The sequence below is a fragment of the Camellia sinensis genome, chromosome 15 (genome assembly GCF_055761805.1).
Source record: "Camellia sinensis isolate YWXY chromosome 15, ASM5576180v1, whole genome shotgun sequence".
NCBI classification, from domain to species: Eukaryota; Viridiplantae; Streptophyta; class Magnoliopsida; order Ericales; family Theaceae; genus Camellia; species Camellia sinensis.
Window position 1 is genome coordinate 29,077,819 of NC_138975.1, and position 6,000 is coordinate 29,083,818.

A 6,000-nucleotide genomic window follows, 5' to 3' on the forward strand; every position below is an offset into this window, starting at 1 on the left:
TATGAACATTTAATATTTAGTCAATCTTAATAATTTGAACAAAATTATTTTGTTCAAATATAAATAATCAAACATTGTATAAAAGTTTAACTTTGGTTATATGAGACGAACAAACTAATATTCCTAACATACGAACAAAATAAATAAAAAACCAAAAAATCAAGTTAAAAAGTAAGATAGTGTTTGATAAAGCTAAAAATTGAAGATTGAAAATTAAATATTAAAAACTGAATGCTAAATTTTTTTAATTGAAAAACTGTTTGATAAAAATTTGAGTATAGAATTAAAAATAAATTATTTGATATGTAGAAGGTTAAATTTGAAACTTATTATTTACATATGATATGTATTAATTTTTATATTGTGATGGTGGGGGTGGGGGTGATCATGTGATGGTTATGGTGGTGGTGGTGATAGTGGTGGCGGTGTTGGTAGTGTTATCGGTGGTGGTGGTGGTGGTATTGGTAGTGATAGCGGTAGCGGTGGTGGTAGTAGTAGTGATAGCGGTAGCGGTAGCGGTGGTGGTGATGGCATGATGGTGATGGTGGTGGTAGTGGTAGTGGTGGTAGTAGCAGTGGTGATGACATGGTGGTGGTGGTGGTAGTGGTGGCGGCTAATGATGGTGGTGGTAATGGTAACGGTGATGGTGATGGTGGTAGTGGTGGTAGTGAGTTTATAATATTATAAATGAATGCTTATGTTTCGTTTTTATAAATTCAGTCAGAAAAGTAAGTTTGATATGATTTAAAATTTACTTAAATTTTAGCTTACATTTTAAGAGAGACTTAAATTTTTAAATGCTATCAATTGTAGTTATCAAACATGCTTAATTGATTTTGACTTAATCAATTCAATTTTAATCATATTATCAAACACTCCCTAATCTTTTCAATGTTCAAATCAACATTTCAATGTTTATATCAGAACCAACCATTTCAGTGTCATCCATGGTATGCAAATCTTCAGTACTAATTGATTTTAATATTCTTAAACTTTAAATCTTCAAAGGTAATAATGTTTACGTTTGAAAAATAAGTAGGGCAAACTTCACTTTACCCCCTAATGGTTTAGGCCATGTGCAGATTACCTCCCCCGACTTTCGAATATCACCACATAACCCCCCTGTGGTTGATGGAGTAATGTGCATAGTTAACACCGTTAATAGCAGACATAAAAAGACCAATTTGCCCTTATATATATATATATATATCTAATCTTGCTTACCATTTTCACTTCCAACAGTTGTACATCTGAGAAGAGGAAAGTGAAGAGAACTAGGGTTATTCAATTGAATGATTCAACAAATTAGGGTTGTTCAATTGAACAAATTAGGGTTTCAATCGAACGAAATAGTGTATAGATTTGAGAAAGTAAGGTTTCGATTGTTCGATTGTCACTGATTTGGAGATTTACCAAGCAAACGGAACCCAAAAGTTCACGAAGAATAAGTTGTAAGGTATTTTTTCGATCATTACTTTTTATTTTGTATTTCATTTGGTTCAATTTGCTGATATATATATATATATATATAATATTAGTTGATGTACTTTTTGTTGCTGTATATTGTGGCCCCGTATGTTTTGTATATTAGGGTTTATGTGCCTCTCTTTTTCGTATAATTAGTGGTTAACTTTTTGTCATGGACACTGTGCTTGATGCAATTGTTCATAGCCTATTGCTATGGTGGTTTTGTATATTTGAAGTTGTTCATATACTGTGGTCCCCTATGGTTATTTGTTTATTTGCAGTGAATAATGTCACTGTATTACTTTGTTTGTTTATTGTCATTGTGTTTTGTGTGGGGTATGCACTGAAAAGGTGAAGTTTATCCCTAATCCTCAGTGTATTACTTTGTTTGTTTCCTTCTTCAATTAACTTTTAACTTTATGCTTGAAGAATAGGTTTTTTAATTCTATTAGTTTATGCTTGTCATATACTGTAGGCATTTGTATTGTATGACTTTATGCTTTAATATTATGTTTCTATTTTGTGTGATCTGTTTGAGGATTAGGGATTATTTATTATTTTAGTTTATGTTGGTTACATGCATGACTATATCTTTGTTTAGGGTTTAGGGTTGTAAGCCCAAAATGAATTGATGAAAGTATTTTCTACTTTAGGAGTGAATGCTGAAAATGTCAGACAAATTCATAACTGTTCAAATGCACCATGAGGGCCATTTTTGTCTTTCATCCACATTTTGTTTATGATGGTGGTAGGGTGAATAAAATAATTAACTGTGACCTTGACAAAATGTCCATGTTTGAGTTAAAAGACCTTTATTATGACCTGATTGGTGGAAAAGGAGCAAACATAGATATGTACTATACATGTAACAATCTGAAAATTTAAGTTGTTTGTTAAATTTTATATTAGTATTAAAACCCTAAATGTTTAATTAAATACTCCGTAAGAGTAAAATAAAATATTAAATGTTACGGGTGTATGAGATAAAGTGTAATTAAATTAGGGATTATTATTTGGGGCCAAATAAAAGTTAAAGATAGTAAATAAATAAATATAAAAGTAAGAGTAAATAAATAAATAAATAAATAAATAATAATAATAATAATAATAATGGGTGTGGTAGTAAAATAAATAATTAATTTTCTGTTGGTATACGATAGAATGTAATTCAATTAGGGATTAATTTATTTATATAGTTATATTAGAAAATTAGGCCAAAGTGTAATTATCTTAAATATTTATTAAAAATAAGTATGAATCTATATAATTTATGAATCAAATCTAAGGAATCTATGCGGGCCACGTTCTTACCTCCCTATAAATAGGGAGGAGGTGATCAACTGGGCGGAGAGAAAGGAAAAGAAGGGAGAAAGAAAAAAAAAAAGGAAAAAGAGAGGAAGGAGAAGGGAAAGAAATGAAGAAAAGGAAGAAAAAAATAATAGAAGTCGGAAGAGTCTTTGGTAGTGAAAAGAAATAGTAAGGTACTATTTTTAAGGTGAGTTATATTATACCTTGAGTTACCATAATATATTTTACGTATGTTTTGACTTACCATAATTTATTTTATACAAATTTTATTTTATTAGTTATATTAATACAAGTTATGTTTTATAAATATTTCAGTTACGCGGATTAATTTCTGAACTCTATTTGTTAAAATGAAACTCATGGATATGTTTGTTTATATTTTAAAGAATATTTGACAATGACCTTATAAATAATTATGTTTTGTAAGTACCACCATGGGAGTCTCACGCTTTGGGGGACTTAAATAACCATTGGCCTCTGTTTGGTCACTTTGTTGCCCTCTATTGTCATGGATCTATTGAGCTTTGTTCTGTGCAGAGCAAAGTGCTGTATGGAGATAAGGGCTACACTATTGTGGGAGCCACCTCTATTATTCGTACGAGCCACCTCTTGAATCCGTATCTCTGTTCTGACTATCACTCCTGTGACCTCTATTCTGTTCTGTTCGGTACCGTGGTTATGGTTATTTATTTACATAATCTCAATTTTGTTACTTAAATGATTATTTGTTCAGACTAAGTTATCTTAAATATTTTAGATACATAACTATCCATGGTTATTTTGTGTCCCTTATACTCTTGGTATAATATTTCTCACTCTGCCATATGCTTATAGCTGTTTACCAATTTTCAGGAAACAATGCAATTCAAAAATAACTTTTGAGAAAGTCGGGTTGTGGAATAGACACACACAGCACTTTTATGATATTTTTCTATGTAAATATCGGCCTTTTTGGTCAATAAATTTTGTAATAAAAATAGAAGCTCCGGCGATTATTTTGGTACTCTTACTTAAATATTACTTCTGCTCGCATTTATTTATTTGTTCAAGAATTGGCTGGAGGTAACCTCAGTTACTGACCATCACGATGCTTAACCCTTGGGTACGGGGAGCGGGTCGTGAGAATACATGGTCTAGTTATAGTTTAGGTGTTGGGTTGAAAACAAATTACAGTGATGCTGATGTGATGAAAATGCTTGAGGCTTATAAGAGTTTGGATTATATAGTAGTTTATGTAGAAAAGGGTGTAGATCCTATTATGGTTTTATCATCTAATGGTGAGTTGTTCTCGGATCCCAATGATGCAGAACAGGGTGGTAATGCCATAGGTGGTGGTGACACAAAACAGGGTGGTAATGCCATATGTGGTGGTGACACAGACATTATTGATATAAACTTGTCTGATATTGACATCATAGCTGATGACATTGGAAATGACTCAAATAGTAGTGCAGAGGTAGCTGAAAGTGAGGATGTGGGTAAGGAATGTGAGGATAGTGAGAAATCAAGTCTGAATCAGGCTAGGGAGAGTCAAATAGGAAGGGAGCATGAGGGTAATGATACACAACATGAGGAGGGGTTGCAGCATACTACTGATACTGAGTTTATAGAAGGTAATGAGGCTGATGAGAGTGACAGTGCACAGAGTGAGACTGGATTTTTGGCTGATGAAAAGAGAACTGATAGTGATGATTATGAGGACTTGACTATATAGTTAGTGAAGAATATAGTGATACTGAAACTTCTGAGGATAGTGCAGAGGAAAGTGATGACCAAAGTTGGTTGTATGAAAACCTAAAAGGTCCAAATGACGACATTTTTTATGAAACCTCACATAGAAGAATTGAAAGACCACCGCCTAAAGTCAATCTACTAGATGATGTTGGTTGGTATTCAGATGTTGATGATGATGATGATGATAAATTAACTAGTCTGAAAGGGTCATCAGATGAGGCAGATGATGTTGGATACCCAAAATACAAAGAAGTGATGATAAAGGATCCCAAACTTGTAGTTAGAATGAAATTTTCCAGTCTCCAAGTTTTCAGAGAGTATTTGAGGGAGTTTAATGTGGTGCATGGTTATGATATAAGGTACATCAGAAATGAGAGTGTTAGGATCACTGCTGTTTGTAGGCATAGGTGTACTTGGAGAATACATGCCTCTCTATTTAGGGGAACCACAACCTTTCAGATCAAAACTCTAGAGGGGAAACACACATGTAGGAGGCATTACAACAAAAAACAAGCCAATTCTAAGTATTTAGAGAAGAAGTTTTGTAGATGAGGTGAGAGATGACCCTTCCATTAACATAGCCTCTTTCAAGAAAAAATTAGAAGAGAGATAATGGTGGATGCAAGTAGATTTCAAATATATATAGCAAAGAGAAAGGCAATGGAAATAATTGCAGGGGATTTGGCAGAGCAATATCACAGGATTAGAGATTATGCAGCTACAGTTATTAGGAAAAATCCAACCTCACACATTTCAATAACAACTAATCCTAAAAAGACAGAGCTTATATTTGAAAGAATGTATTTCAGACTTGGTGCACAGAAAGATGGATTTCTAGCAGGGTGTAGACCAATAATAGGACTAGATGGTTGTCATTTGAAAGGAATTTTTGGAGGGCAGTTACTTAGTGCTATTGGGAGCGATGGAAATGACAACATGTATCCAATTGCAGTGGCTTTGGTTGAGATAGAATGTAAAGCCTCTTGGTCTTGGTTTCTTGAGGAATTGATAAGTGATAGTGGGAGTGTTGAGGAGATGGTGTGGACATTTATATCAGATAGACAAAAGGGGTTGGTTGAAACATTTGCAGAGTTATACCCTACTGCAGATCATAGATACTGCATGAGACATATGTATAGTAACTTCAAGACAAAATACAATGGTTGTGTGTTGAAATACCTGTTCTGGAAAGCTGCATCAACTGGAAATATGCATGAATTCAATTATTGGATGAAGAAGATTAAAGAAGCTGATCCTAAGACTGGAAATAGGAAGACAGCTGTGGAGTGGTTGAGGGAGACTGACCCTGTTTTGTGGGCAAGGTCACATTTTTCTCCAAGGAGCAAGTGTGACATCCTTTGTGAACAATTTGAGTGAGTTATTCAATTCTTACACTCTAGAAGCTAGAGAGCTACCAATAATCTCCATGTTTGAATGAATCAGAAGGAAATTGATGCAAAAGATTCAAGTTAAAAGGGCTGGAATGGCAAA